This window comes from Protopterus annectens, chromosome 3.part0 (assembly GCF_019279795.1).
Source record: "Protopterus annectens isolate FY-2018-M chromosome 3.part0, PAN1.0, whole genome shotgun sequence".
Classification (NCBI taxonomy): domain Eukaryota; kingdom Metazoa; phylum Chordata; order Ceratodontiformes; family Protopteridae; genus Protopterus; species Protopterus annectens.
In genome coordinates this window covers 1,354,669,403-1,354,686,612 of record NC_056731.1, presented here as the reverse complement: position 1 = coordinate 1,354,686,612, position 17,210 = coordinate 1,354,669,403, and positions in this window count along the sequence as shown.

The following is a 17,210-nucleotide window of genomic DNA, read 5'->3' as shown; positions in this document are numbered from 1 at the left end:
AATACTGTCTCAATCATCCTGCTATGCTATACACAACTTTTTGTGGGTGTCAGGTCTAACTCTCCTGCTATGCTCCCATGAGCATTTTCTAAGCTATCGATAACCTCAGTAACTCTCCTTCAGCTTTGCTCCCACAAGCATTTTCTTTGCTCTCCTTTCTCTATTAGCTGCTTATTTCTTGTGGTTCAACATTATAAATATTGTATATAGCTTTCCATTGCTAATTTCTTTTCTGAAATTGTGCATGTATAGTATATCCTCATTTTGCTTAAAAGTATGTATATAAAGCATCTTCTCACCTAATATCTGAGTGTGCACACTAAAGAAAATGTATAAACAATAAGTCCACACTCAATGCTTTTCTGCTTATTATGCATATTTTCAAGGTACTTACTTGTAACTGTTTCCATGTTATGTAACACTTGACATCCAAGTATTTCTGTACGTTATCTGTATTATGTATCTTGGAGCTTTTCTCCACGGGCCTCCACTGAAAATGGGTCACTCTGACCCAGTGGACTTCCCCAGTAATCAAACTAGAAATAAATAAATAAATAAATAAATGTGCTATGGGGCTGTGAGGGGGTTTAGCTCAGTTGTATACTCATACTCAGAATGTCACCAATACATCAAGTAACACGGTAGCTACCGTACATGTGAGATATATGCAGGTATTACCTTGTTGCACTGCAACATACAGTGGTACTGAAATTACCTCACCCTCACCTTTTTACAAGTCTGTCAGGAGTTGTCTAAGGCTGTGGTCCTGCTCATGGTATGCTCAATACTGTTTTGATATGGAACACACACACATATATATATATATATATATATATATATATATATATATATATATATATATATATATATATGGATCTACTTCATTTGATCGACAGACCATTTGATCGAAACTCATTTGGTCAAAATTTAATTTGATCGAAAACCAGTATTCATGGCATAAAACTGGGATTTGTCCCCTCACCAATGTCATGCGACCCTGGAGTTGATATATATAGATGGGGGTGTGGGGGCACAGCCCCCCACATTGGGGGGTGCGGGGGTGAATCCCCCCACCTATATTCGTTTAAAAGAAGAAAATAAAACACAAAGTGCACATTTTAAACAAAAATAGGTGGGGTGCTTCGACCCCCCCCAACTATATATATATATATATATATATATATATCAACTCCAGGGTCACATGACATTGGGGAGGGGGACAAATCCCAGTTTTGTGCCATGAATACTAGTTTTCAATCAAATGAAATTTCGACCAAATGAGTTTTGATCAAATGGTCTGTTGATCAAATGAAGAAGTTCCATATATATATATATATATATATATATATATATATATATATATATATATATATATATATATGCTATTAAGGTTAAGGGCCAAGATAATCCCCTATCCACACTTGTGTGTAACCAGAGTAGAATGTTTGTATGTTCCAGTCTGGAACAGTTACCTAGGTTTCCTAGAGTGGGTAATTACAGGAGTGTAGTTGAACAAGCAGAAATACTTTTGCAGTTTTAGTTCAGAGTGAATTAGTCTCCTGGTGTATATGAGGCGATTAATCTGACATGCCTTGTAAAAACTGAAAGGTGGATGGTACATACCTTAGGCATTGAAACTTGTATTTGTATATATATTTTTAACATAGATGTACTGGGTTTTATGTGTTATTTTGTCAGTTATAGTGTCACATTGCACACCTAAAAGGTACATTGTACTGGTGAAGTGTAACATGATGTACCTGATGTGCTTGTTATAAAGGCCTTGAGTTGAATGTGTATTATGTTGTGAGGATGTTTGTTGTGCATGAAATCAGAGATGAGAAGATGTGAGACTGTTAATGCAGTTGTGGATCCTCATTATTATGACTCTTTGTGGATTTTACATATATAACAGTGCAAGTAGTAATGTACTGCTTTTGTCTTGATTTCCACAGGTGACAGTGGGAATCTGTCCCAGAGGTTGACATCCATCTTCTGCCCCCATTGTCACCAAGAGCTGGTGAGGTCCCACATAGGCAGATTGACAGAGATGGTCATAGAAGGGCTGCTGTTCTTCCACCACCTGTTGCAGGTGTCACATCACAGGTCACTTGGTGCATGTTTTGGGCCATCATGGAGGCACAGACATGGTCTGAATGGAACAGCAGATGTATGCTTAGGGTTATAGATTCAGCAAATGGTTCACTGATGCAGTGGACAGACAATGGGTGAGACAGTGTCTGTCTTGGACTGCACATTGTCTGCGCTGGAACATGTGGTTGGAATTGGGCATCAGACACATGGACGTAGGTCAGCAGCACCATTTGCTGAGAATCCACAAAGCCATGCACAGTTATACTACTGTAGTGGCAGTACATCCAGCACTACAGAGGGGAGTGTGCTGTCCACACCATGATGTGGCAGGCCATGGTCATGTGTTCCTGAGCGGTCCTGTGGGGATACAGTCCCAGCAGACAGCAGTCACCATCATGCCACTGCCAGTGCAACTCCAGGCAGAACCAGTTTCTGTGTTCAGGGCAGGTGACAGTGAACTGTCATCTCTACATTGTCTGGTCCAAAGCTGTCCAACATGCACACATGTAGGGCTAGCACTGAGTTTGACTGTGTACATGCACACACTCACACAGCAGTGTCACATGCAGGCCGCATACAGACACATGCAGCACCTCTCCATGGTCCATCACACACATGCTGTCAACCGTTTGGGCCAGCCTAGGTCTTCAGCACTCCACACATCAGGCTGTGCAAGTGATGATACCTGTGCCACATCCCTGTCATTCTTCCCATCGATGCAGGAGAATACTTGTGGTCACCAACACACATTGTATGCTGGCATGTGTCATGAGTATGCAACATACTTTTGTGGATCTTATGTTGTATGGTGGTGTTCTGGTGATATTGTTAGACAATGACAGGTATGTCACAGGCCTGTGTATGTTTCTGTTCCAGGAGTCTGGGGGATAACCTGTGGACACACGGCAGCAGTGAAGCAGCAAAGCATGGCATGGCAGCACAGCAGACATATGACTTCAGCAAAGTACAGCAGTATACATGCATGGCTGCATAGGTTCACATCTGTATGACAGTCTACCAAGGACAATGGCAGTGGTCAGCATACTCATGCATTCATAATTTGTGATAAGTTCTGCTACAGGGCAAGGTGTGACCTTGTGACCTTGCTGGAGTGCATATGATGGATGACTCACTGTAAGGACATTAACCTACTATGTGACTTTACTAATACATGCTTGTGGCAGACATTTGTCTAGCAGACATAAACACTATATGCAGATGTCTCTGATTGTGAGGGCTGTGTGGCCATAACCACATCACCCACTACAAGTAAAATGATGCAAAACCCTAATTATGTCTAATTTACAAAGATTATCATATGTACACCATATGAATACACACACACACACGTCTTAAGGTGGCTGACATCATCAATCCTTGTAGAATTATCTATTAAGCATTACATACTATAGATCACAGTATTTATTGCATTTACACACACACACACACACACACACACACACACACACACACACACACACACACACACATCTGATTCTATATTGCTAGCTGGCAGTCTTAAGGTGGATGACATCATCAGAGTGCATACCATTGCAGAGTGGATAGCCATGAGGGATATGGCAGTTGTTTTGCAAGGGAGATTAGAACTCCTACCTATCTATAATTACATACTATAGATTACAGTATTTATAAGCCAGCAGCAAGTTAAAGGCCCACAAAGTGCATAACCATTGCTGCTGGATAGTCCATGATGGTATGTCCGTTGTTTTACAGTTTTTCAAGTCTGTTGTGCATTACACAAATCTGCATCTAGTATCCTAGCAGTGAAATAACTAATGTTACCCTAGCTATGTGTTGCTCACCTGTGTCTGTCTGGTCTGTAGATAAATGGATTATATACTGTTGTGCTTTAGTTTGGATCCTTTGGGCAACACTATGGTTGTGTGATAGTGCAGTTTACTCACCATTATTAGGAAATGTAGCTGTGTGTGTGTGTGTGTGTGTGTGTGTGTGTGTGTGTGTGTGTGTGTGTGTATGATATGTATATTTGTTCTGTAGATATATGGGGGAGTCTATGCATCATATTAATATATATAGCTATATATATATATCAGTATATATCTATGTGACATTTCATAGCAATATATATACTATGCATGTGAGAGATAGACACTGACAGACAAATATGTATATGTATATAGCTGTCTGCTGTACTAAATATGTGACTGAGGTTGGTAATGTTACACCACCAACAGACTGACTGTCTGCATACCTCTCAATTGTCCTTATTTTCACAGAATGTCCAGAGTTTTGCCTCATATGTTTGGTGTGTTCCTCACACATTTGTGATCTTCTGGTGCTTTATTGAATGTTGACATCACTACATTCTACTAACTACAGACAAACAATTGTGTCAGACTTTATATCCATCATAAAATATGTACTACTGCAACACCTTTAATTCCAGCAACTGTCTAGATTATTATGACAGATTTCTTGCACTAAGAGGTTGGGAGCAATATACTACTACCTCACATGCAAAAGATGTGAGTAATTTCAGATTAGAACCATCACTACCATCACCCATGCTAGCTGACCTAGTCCACTGAGCCACATCATCCATCACACAATCAACAGCATACATATGTAGATTGGTATCCTTGAGGAACAACAGCACATGATCAGCTTGGGTAGACAGTAGTCCAAATATCATGTATGCCCACTGTTTAACATCTCCTTGCCTGATGTTGTGAATATTCCAACCATGAGGCCTATAGAAAATAAAGGAACACATACTATTGGACTGGGTATCAGTTGTCCCATGTGGATGTTATCTCTGACCAAATACCCCACAATATTTCCTTGAAAAACAGCAGCAGATCCATACATACATATGATACTGTATTATAGTAATCGAGAATGCAGCAGTTAACAGAACTGTAGTTCAGGGCTGACTCCAGTGAATATGCTATGCATTGTGGTGACCTAGGCACTGGTGGGGGCGTAGGTAGTGTCACCAAAGGCAGAGTACAAACTTCAGAGAAAGGGAACAAATGCTTTCAGACCTGGTGGCTGATCTGAAGCAAAGTTCATTATTCACTTTATTTCTTCAATTTCTGTTTGATTTAATAAATCACAGTGCATTACTAGTAACTTTATTTCTTATGTCGGATAAATGTTTTAGAATATGTTCTTTAAACATTTCCTTCAAATTTATAGTTTTTCTTAGTTAAGGGATGTGTAAAGATATTCGAGTTTAGTTTGCTCTTCCTATAGTCTTTATCCCTCGTACAAAGTTTAGATACTTGAGTTAATTGGTTGGTCACTATATTATCAAGGACATATCTAGGATGCATACTGGTATTGTGTAACAGATTATTACGCCATACAGGTTTTTTATACATTCTACAACTGATACATCCTATATCACCTAACATCAACTTAACATCCAAAAATTCTATCTCCATATTAGAGAAGGTCATTTCGAATTTCAAAAATGATGTCGTGTTGGTTCTGCCACAAATCCTGTATGGCGTAATCATCTGTTACACAATACCAGTATGCATCCTAGATATGTCCTTGATAATATAATGACGAATCAATTAACTCGAGTATCTAAACTTTGTACGAGGGATAAAGACTATATGGAAGAGCAAACTAAACTCATTAATGACTTTACCAAGAGGGGATATACAATCAAAGGAATACAAACTAATGAAGCAACTACTTTGGAATAACGATCTCAGATAAGACCTTATTTTTTGGACCAAGGAGGAATAATTAAGGCCAAACAAAAAGAGCCAAAGTCTAACTTGAGATGTCAGCTAACATATAGTACTGACAATTTTGCTATTCATAACATCATTAAGAAATTTTGGCCAGTGTTAACATCTGACAATAAAATTAGAGAAATTGTTGGAGATCAACCCAGTTTTTCTTTTAAAAACAGGAAAAATTTAAAAAGACTGTTATACTATAAAACAGAAACTGAAGCCATCTCCGAAAATAGGAACTTTCAAATGAGTAGGAGAGTTGATACGTTTAGATGTGGAAGTTGCAAGGTATGTTCTTACATTAACAACTCAAATATATTTACACATCCCTTAACTAAGAAAAACTATAAATTTGAAGGATTTGCAAATTGTCAGAGTAAGAACATCATATGTGTGGCAACCTGCAGTCACTGCAAGGCATACTACATAGGAAAAATTAATTAAATGTTTAAAGAACATATTCTAAAACATTTATCCGACATAAGAAATAAAGTTACTAGTAATGCACTTTATATGCATATTAGTGCAAATTGTAGCCATTCTTTTAAGTTTATGACACTAACTAGGCTCCATGAAACATTAAGAGGTGGTTATTTAGTAAGTCAAATAGAAATTGAAGAAATGAAGTGAATAATGAATTTGCGTTCAGATCAGCCACCAGGTCTGAATGCATTTGTTCCTTTAAAATCTGCACTAAAAGGAAAACCACTTCAGCACTCTAAATAACTTAATTGAACGGGTGTATACATTGCTATGGCTACTAAGTATCTTTGAAAGAGTGAATACCAGAGAATGAAGGTATTTAACAGGAAGTTTTACAGGCTAACATTTAGGATTTGAAAAAGGTATTACATTGAAATAGCTTATCCGGTTTATGAGCCAGTGTGTTTTAGTTTATCATTGTTTTATTTTTATTAAAAGTTTTCAAGTTTCAAGTTTGTAGCAGGATTGGTGGCAGAACCGTTCTTTCTCTGATATCTGTGCACATGTGGCTGGAGAGTATTGCAGGGCTCCACCAGATATATGAAGGCACTGGAACAATGACTTCAGCAGCCCAAATAAAAACACATGCTCTATGATGTTCCTAGTTTGTATGTATGCCGTATTATGGTGTTCTTCCATGGATGTGTGTGCATTTCTGATGGGTATCATCATCCATGGTTCCAGTGCATAGCCAGCATCCCCCAGAAAATTGCCATGTGGGATGTCCCCCCTTAGCAAACATCAAGTACATCTGTGATGCATGCCAAATATGGGAGTCATGATAGCTGGCAGGGCTGCCAGCACACACATTCATGATAATGCCCTGGGTATTGCACACAACCTGGCAGTTGATGGAGTGGTAACCTTTGCGGTTGATGTAGATTCTGGCCTCCTCACTGGGTGGTGCCTTGATGTGTACATGAGTGAAATCTATGGCACTCAGTACCTCAGGGTAGTGTGCTACATGGTACAAGTGTTGCATGTTACTGGCCCTCACCTCAGGAGTGAGGGGAAAATAAATGTGATAACTGGCATGTGGTAGCATGGCATCCAGGAAATGGTGGAGTACCCTGGATGCTGATGCCTGTGAGACCACCATCACATCACCAGTTGGTGTCTGGAAGGTACCTGCTCTTATTATCCTAAGGGCTACACATACTTGTTTTCCACTGGGATGGGTTCCCCTCTGTTGACTCTGGGTCTGAGTTGAGGGTGGCAGAGCACAATGAGTTCTTGTAGTATGTCCCTGTCCACCCTGTAATGTTCTACAATCTCCAGCTCATGAAGCTACTGGAAGTTTACCCTCGGCCTGAACACTCTCCTCCTTCTCTGCCTAGGCCTATTGTCAGCAGCAGCAGCATTGACTTCAGCATCTAACACATAGAAATGTTGCAGACCTGCAGCAGCTGCTAGCATTCTTTCAGTTAAAATTCCCAAGTCTGTACGCCGATGGTGAAGAATATGGGGGAAAAATCAGACTGTAGGGTGCATGCATACTTTATATTGCTCTACTGCAGGTGCTGCCTGCGTGATTGGTTACCTATGATGTGTTGCACCTGCCTGATATATCACTGACATCATTTAATGGCCCTAGTTTAAGTTAAGCAAGGATGAACACTAATTAATACCTCTTTAGACTTTTAGATACTCTGAGCATTGTGGCACATCCTGCAAATGTGTGCCCCGGAGGTAAACAATGCTTAGCAGTCAGTGGACACCCCCCAGACTTGCACACTCAGGATAGCATCACATCGCACAAACAGCAGCAGCAATGATCCACTTAGCTCAGAAGTTAGTAGACACACCCTCGCCTGATGTTAGCTATCTCCTCTGTGGACACCAGCACAGTTCTAGGCCTACACAGAGGGGATCTGCAGACAAGATTACCCCATTATGCTATTCAGTAACTCCACCTCATTTGCATAGGAATTCCATGCTCATAACCTGAATACTACATGCTTCTCAGCCCTTCTACCTTAGCAACAGCACCAGTGCACTATTGTAGATAATGCATGCAGAGTCCTGTAATACATTTCTGTCTCATGGTATTAATATTTGATTTTTCCACTTTTTTTAAAATAAGGCATGTTTGCACACTGATTCATTCCACGCAAACATGCCAAGATTATTAAAGAAATAAATTTATTTTAACATATTTACTGTAACTTTTGGAACACACAGAGGATACATTTGCTCATATCTGTGTGTGCTATGCAATTTCTGTCCATCTATCTACATTTTTTACATCCCCTTTTATCTGTCTACAGTCCTGTACAGGGAATTTTTCTGTGTACACTACGGATACTGACACAGAGTCGGCAGGGCTGCCTATCTGCTTGCTGGATCTCTCTGCCTGCCTCATTTGCATTAGATTCACCTGCTTATGAGGTGATTTGCATGCCATGGATGTTTCCATGTTGGCGCGCTCATAAGCACCGCTCAGCAGCACTTATTGAATCTAAACATGTTTGCAGTAGCAGCTTGGTGCAATGCCTACACAGAAAAATTAAGTGTAGGCTTTATTAAACTCCCCCAGTGAGATAATAGGCTTTGGGAAACCACACTGCAGCTGGTTGCTACTGACTTGTAGAATTAATGAATAATAGAGACAGAAAGTATACATCTCTAAAAGTCTAATACACAAGCATAGTAATACTTTGCCAAGGGAACTCCTCAGATCCTGACAGCTGTACCCTATGTTGTTTGTGCCAACTGTTGTGCAATGACACTCTGATGACGTGCATGACTATTGCCAGATACTTATTTTATTTAACATTTGTTAACCTGGAAATTCTGACTGAGACAGAGCCCATTTTCAGTGGAGGCCTGGGGAGAAATGCTCCAGGTGCATGTCTCTGGAATGTAGGAGGAAACCAGAGCACCCAGAGGAAACCCACATGAACACAGGGAGGACATGCAGACTCTACAAAGAAGGCACCTCAGCTGTGAACCAAACCGGAAAACCTCTTGCTGTGAGGCGACAATGCTAACCACTGCACCAATGTGCCACCCATGTAATGTCTGCCCAGATTAAGGCAATATACATAGTGCATGATAGTGATACAGTGGTTATAGTTAATAGTTGGACATATGTATCATGGCAACCTAGCTCTTTGCATATGGTGAGCAGTGCTAGTGCTTGTCAGTTGTACATGGGCATCAATGGTGCTCATTGTGAAATGCTCCACACAATAGGATTAAAAAAGAAAAGCAATTTAGAAGCCATGAATGGACATGTGTGGGATGTCATTATCTATTTTTTGAGCAGATTAAATTATGGAAATGGGAGAATAGGAAGGAGATGAAAATAGGAGGCAAGCAAAAAGTAGAAAAGAAGATGAACAAGTAACAAATGAGCAGGGTGGTGACTGGAAAGGTGGGGGTACCCATTTTCATACATAAGAATATTAGTTGGGGAAGGAAGCAAATGATGTAAGAACAATGTAAGAAGTTTAGGTTAGGTACTGGGGAAAGAAGACAAGGCTGACAGGGTGTGGTAATAAAATGAAGGGGGAACAATGGTTGAAGGAGACATCAGACAAACAGAAGGAAGACAATGTAGAGGGGAAGACTGCTCAACCAATAGGCGTGGGTATAGACACAAAAGTGGGGTGGGGTGACAAGGATGGGGGTTAGGGTGGAGTATCCATAGCTGCTATTGCTGCCAGCTGTGACATGGTGGGAGATTACTCACCACCCTGGGTACGATTATTCATGAGCCCTGTCTCAAATCATGGAGACAGTGCTAGTCAGGAATGTGACTCAATGAGTCAATGAAAGAGAATCTGCATCTGGTTGATTCAGACAGCCAATCTCCTGTCAATAACCCCCCCCCCCCCAGTGACTGCCAACTGCCAATGGGAGATAAAGGTGTGACGTCCGCTGGCTCTGCTATTAGTAGTTAAAACTGTCGAAACATTTGATGCAGGGCTACCTGATGTGCGTGATACATGTGGGGTAGAAGGTGTGGAGTGGAGAGTATATTCATGGCTTACGTACAGCCTGATGTTGCTTTTGCAATTATTTTTACTGTTATGTATCTGCATTACTCTTGTCTACTATGCTGTGAAGCTATGGGCATTCTTCTGCCTGTTTGCCAATGCCACATCATAATGCACCTGCCTCCATCTGGAATGCTTACCTTCTGCTGCTGGCTCCTCCACTGACCTGACCCAGCCTCTACGAGTCTATATTATAACATCAAAGTTGCAAAACTTTGAATGTTATAATATCAAACCCACTTCATCGGAGACAGAAAATAGCAAAGCCGCGGAACATTGAATTCTTACCTAGGGCAAGATTTCGGTGGGCCATTCCATGGCTTTGCTATTTCCTCCACTGTGGTGCGATAGTTACGGGCCTTAGGATGAGGGTGCAGGTTAAGGTAAGTGGATACGTAGGAATGTATGTATGGTTTAGTGTAGGGTTAGAAGTAGAGTTTTGTTAAGTGTATGTGTGTGTGTATTAATTAGTTTGCTTGTGTATAGTTTCTTAGGGTAAGTGTGCGATAGTTACGGACCTTAGGGTTAGGGTGCAGGTTAAGGTTAGTGGATAGATAGGAATGTATGTGCGGTTTAGTGTAGGGTTAGCAGTAGGGTTTTGTTAAGTGTATGTGTGTGGATTATTTATTTTGGTGTGCTTGTGTTGTGTGTATGTTTCTCGGAACAGCACATTTTTTCCCTGAGAAATAATTTGCTATTGTGAGTGTTCGATGTTATCACATTTCGAAATTCCATGTTCGAGCTTATGGTGTTCGATATTTTTGAATTTTGATTATATCATACAGACCCGCCTCTACTACCTTGTGTGCTGGTGACTGCTGCCCCTGCAAGTACCGACCCTGCTGTAACTGCTTCCTAGGTATGATATTGTGCAACACTGCACACCCTGACAGTACTTTTTTCACACATGCCAGGGTCATACTGCAGAGCCCCACCAGATGATTTCACACAGTGAGAGCATGCCTTCAGCAGCCAAAACACATTCTCAATAATGTTTTTTTTGTGTGTTTGGGCATGGTCATACCCATTGTCTTTGATTTTTATGGGTTTCATGAGTGTCACGAGATAGGGTTTCAAGGCATATGTGATATCACCAACAAGATGCTCCTGTGGGAAGTCACCCCTTGCAAACCTTTAGTACAGGTTACAGGTATGCCATTATACTGGAATAATGATACCTGCTTGGGTGGCCTGCATACACATCATAGATGATACTCTTCATTACAAACCACCTGGCAGTTGATGGAGTGACATCCTTTGCGTTTCATGTACTTCCTTCCCAGTTCACCAGGTGGGGGCCTTTATTTCAATGTAGGTTCAGTTTATGGCCTCAAATATCCGAACGGAATGGGCTGTATCATAGACTTCCCACATAATATTAGCTCTCCTCTGGAGTGTGTGGGGACCATACATACTTCCCCACATATTGAAGCATGGTATTGGGAAACTAATGGAGTATACAAATATGCTTGAGATACCCCCCTCCCCTGCATGCACAGCAAGTCACTGGAAGATCTCTATAGCTAATATATGTAAAAACACATATGATTTTGTATTAACTAGGATATCTAGCCCATGAATCCCATGGGGCTGCAGATGAGGCCAACATATTTCTACACTTTCTTAGTTGGTGCCCCTATGTGTTTGGTACTGGTCCACAATGCTGGTGTCATGAAGACCATGAAATATTTAACACAGTTGAATGACCTGGAGTCTCTTGGGGTGACATGATGTGCCATCAAGCAATAGCAGGCGCAGGTATAGGTTCATCTTTACTAAGTATGCAGTTTTGGAGACCTTTAAGGCTCCTAGCCAAAAATTATCAATTGCTCCAAAGCACTGCCTGGTTAAGTGACTTACTCACTGTCACACAGGAGGTAAATGAAGGTGGAAAGATTCAAACCAAGCACTCGTGCTGCAGGAAGCAGCTCATTAACAAGTCAGAGCTTTAGTCCTCTGTGCCAACTACCATTTGCTAATGCTGACAAATGGCAGTTGGTACAATGTGTTAATCTTCTGCACCAGCTGCTATTTGCCAGCATTAGCCATAAGAGCCTCTTGTGGATGCATATTTACTAATGCAGTAGCAACCGCTAACATTACTTAATAATTCCCTTGCTCTGAACATGAGTAGTCATCTGAGTCCAAATTTATTGCAGGTGTAGCCCCGTTGCACAATATCTATACATTTCTGCATTATTCCACCATATTGTTTGCCTTACTAACATATACAGAGAGGTTCATTTTAGTAACGTTGTTCATTACCATATGACTATTAGCGTATACCACGTCTGACCATGCGCTACCTGACATCTCTGCATTATAGTGCCTGTTTTTCTGCATCTTTTTTTTTAAATTTGGTAAAACAGTTCCTTATAGATATACAACATATGTAAAAGGTAGACAAAAATGTGTTTAGTAAATAGCATAGACGGAAAATGTCAGCTATTAAAATATTTAGCTAATATGATGGAAGAAAAGTTTTTAAAGTAAATATGCAGTCATTTTCAAATGTAAGGGAACAAAGTCTAGCATGGCTTTCAACACACTGTATAATAGTTGTAACATGAAAGGAGTAGTGTATGTAGCCCTGTGTCAGACATGCTGTTCATATTATGTAAGAAAAACGGAAAATAAATTAAAAAAGAGAATATACCAGCATGTATATGCAATAAAGAGACAGTATAAAATCAATGCCCTGTTCAGACACAGTGTAGGATGCAAGGATTTCAAAAAGTTTCTCTTCTGTGTATTGGAAAAGGGGGGTAGACAGGAGAGAGAAGGGTAATTGGCCTTGTTTTTTGGAGTACAGGGAAACATACCGGCAGGTTCTGTTAAATGCCACTGTGTTCCCTGGAATTAATGGCAGACTTTCTATAAGTAGTTTGTTGCATTTAAAGGCAGAAGTGATTTGATAGAAATTAATTAATTTATTTTTACAATTAAATGTATATAAGTATTGTATAAATAATATATATATATATATATATATATATATATATATATATATATATATATATATATATATATATATATATTTTTTTTTTTAAGGAATTATTACCTTTATCAAGTTATTAATTTTAAAATGGACTGATTCCAACAAAAGGATTTTTAAATTATGACTTGTAAATTAAGTAAGGTTTTGAACAAATTGATATTTAAATAATGAAGAAAGTGTGTTTTTAAAAAAAGGGGAACATAGACTTTAATTGACTGTAAAGTGTTTCTATTGGTGCAAACAATATAATTGAACTGTATAAAAAGAGGGGAAGTGGGTAAGGTTATTGTATCTGATGAAGTTCCGTTTTTCTTGACTGTGAATAAAGGGAATGAAAGCACTAATTACCTTTCCCTGCCTGATGTCTGGTTCTTGCAAGGAATAGCAACCCTGTTTTGTGCGGACACTGTATAATAGAATAGAAACATGATAAGGATAACAGTTTGTACTAGAAACAAGACATCCTGAAGTATTTAATAAGGTGTCTTGTACATTTGGCTGAGTATAGAGAACAAGATGCAAAGGTTGCTCAGTTATAATTGCAACTGTTTCTTCTTAGTAAGAAAAAAACACATGTTGGTGCCCGAGTGGACAGTGTGAAATTTTTAAAGATATTTGAATTATTTAAAACAGAAATGCACATATTCAACTAAATTTTACAATTCATTATTCTAAGATCAAAATCTTTACAAGCTTCTTTAAAGACATGGGCCTTAATTTTTCAGACATTTTAAAGAAACCACACTCACTTAGTTAAATTATAAAACCGATGAATGAACCCAAACCAGTTAAGTTTATCTTCCATCATTGTAATTAGCACATTTAAAAATGTAGTGGAGAGGTTAAATGTGGCACTCATCATTCTAATTTACACATTTCAAACAAAATAAAGGTGGTATATAATTTTGGAGGAATAAGTCTACTTGCTGTGACTAAAGGTGATAACTATAATGAGGGAATTTAACAAAGCCTACACAGTCTTTTTTTACTGCGTAAGCATCATGCCACGCTGTTTGCATGTAAGTAAGGAGACTTGCGATCTAGTAAGCACTGCTGGGCAGTGCACATGCACGTGCCAACAAGAGAAGTTCCATGGCATGGAAATCACCTCATAAGCAGGGGAATCTCATGCAAATGATGCAGGTAGAGTGATCCAGCAAGCAGATAGGTAGCCCTGCAGACCCCCCGTCAATGTCCGTAGTGTACATGGAAAAATTCTGTGTACAGGAATGTAGACAGACAAAAGGGGCTATAAAAATGTAGAAAGATGGACAGAAATGGCAAACACACAGAGATATGAGTGAAAATATCATCTGTGTGTCTCAAAAGTTATAGAAAATATGTTAAAATATATATATTTTTTAATAATCTGGGCATGTTTGCGCTCATCCGCAGTGCACAAGCATGCCTTAAAAAATAAAAAAATGTGGAAATAATAAAATTAATATTATGAGAGAGAAATGTATTACAGGACCGTGCTTAGAGTATCTACAATGGTGCACTGGTGCTGTTGCTAATGTGGTAGGGCGTGGAAGCATGTAGTTTCCAGGTTGTGCGTATGGATCTTTATGCAAATGAGGAGTTACTGAATAGCATAATGGGGTAATCATGTATGCATATCCACTCTATGTAGGCAGACTACCATGTTACTGCCTACACAGGAGGTAGCTGACACCATGAGAGGGTGTGTCCAATAACTATTAAGCTGAATGTGGAAGTCTGGGCGGATGTCCACGGACTGCTAAGCTTTGTTTACCTATGGGGCACTTATTTGCATGGCGCACTGCATTGCTGAGAGTATCTAAATGGCAGTGATGTATTAATTAGTTTTGATCCTTGTTTAATGTAAACTAGGGCAATTAAATGATGTTAATGATATACTAGGCAGGTGCAATGCATCATAGGCAGCCAATCACGCAGGCAGCATGTACACTACTGTAAAGTATGCATACACCCTACAATCTGATTTTTCCCCCATACTCTGCACCACTGGAGTACAGACTTGGGAATTTTAACTGAAAGAATGCTAGGGGCTGTTACAGGTCTGCTACATCTGTATGTGCCAGATGCTGAAGTCAATGCTGCTGCTGACAATAGGCCTAAGCAGAGAAAGAGAAGAGTGTTCAGGCCCAGGGTAACCTTCCAGGAGCTACATGAGCTGGAGATTGTAGACTGCTACGGGTGTACTGGGGCATACTACAATAACTCACTGAGCTCTGCTGCCCTCAGCTCAGATCCAGAGCCAACAGAAGGGAACCCATCCCAGTAGAAACAAAGCTATGTGTAACCCTTAGGATAATAGCAACAAGTACATTCCAGAGACCAACTGGGGATGTGATGGGGTCTCACAGGCATCAGCATCCAGGGTACTCCACCATTTCCTGGATGCCATGCTACCACATGCCAGTGAGCACATTTATTTTCCCCTCACCCCTGAGGTGAGGGCCAGCAATATACAACACTTGTACCATGTAGCACACTACCCTGAGGTACTGCGTGCCATAGATTGCACTTGTGTAACATCAAGGCACCACCCAGTGATGAGGGCAGAATCTACGTCAACTACAAGGGGTACCAATACATCAACTGCCAGGTCATGTGCAATACCCAGGGCATTATCATGAATGTGTGTGTGGCAGCCCTGGCAGTTATCATGACTCCCATATCTGGCATGCACCACAGCTATACCAGATGTTTGTTTGGAGGGACATCCCACATGGCCATTTACTTGGGGATGCTGGGTACGCACGGGAACCGTGAATGATGGCACCCATTAGAAATGCACACACACCCACAGAAGAACACCATAATGTGGCACACGTACAAACTAGGAACATCATAGAGCATGTGTTTGTGTTTGGGCTGTTGAAATCACAGTTCCGGTGCTTTGGTATGTCTGGCGGAGCCCTACAGTACTCTTCAGATACATCTGCACATATGTTCACAGTATGCTCCATGCTGCACAATATGATCTTGCAGAAACAGCTGCAACAGGATCAGCAAAGGAAAGGGAAACACAGCCCTCTCCTACCAGTGCCTAGGTCACTGCAGCCACACTCACAGGAGGACACATAGAAGGAGCCACCTGATAATGTCCCTGTAGGCAAATGTAGGTGTGCCCAGTACACTCTGGTATTGGCTAAGAGACAATGCATAGCACATTCACTGACAACCTAGGGATGTAGGGACTGACACCTTACTCTTACACACATACATATATTTAAATAGCTGATGCCAGGCAACCCACATAACCTGTACCTATCCATGCATTGGCTGTGTACTACTTGCATCACACAGAGTCAGCCTTGAACTACAGATTTGTCAATTGCTGCATTTGCAAGATAAGTCTCTAACCTACACACTAATTGTAAGGATTACTATAATATGGTATTTTATGTATGGAATGGCTCTGCTGCTGTTTTGCAAGGAAATATAGTGGGCTATTTGGACAGAAGTAACATTCATATGGGACTACAGATACCCAGTCCAATAGTATGTGTTCCTTAATGTTCACTAGGCCTCATGGTTGGAATATTCATGACATCAGGCAAGGGAGATGCCAAACAGTGGGAACACATGATATTTGGACTACTGTCTACCCAAGATAATCATGTGCTGTTGTTCCCCCACCCCCAACATAGCAGTGTACCCATATAACTACTTTAACAGAAAATCAACTATGGTATAACAGTGGACCAGGCAATCTCAGGGCTGTAATAGAGATAACACTCACACATTGTATGTCTCTCTTCATGCAGGATAACAATGCACATATTTATGCTGTTGATTGGTTGAAGAATGACTCCTCTCTGTCTGGCAACCTGTGTGGCTCAGTGGACTACAGAAGTTAGCATGGGTGATGGTGGTGATGGTTCTAATCTGGAATTACTCTCATCTTTT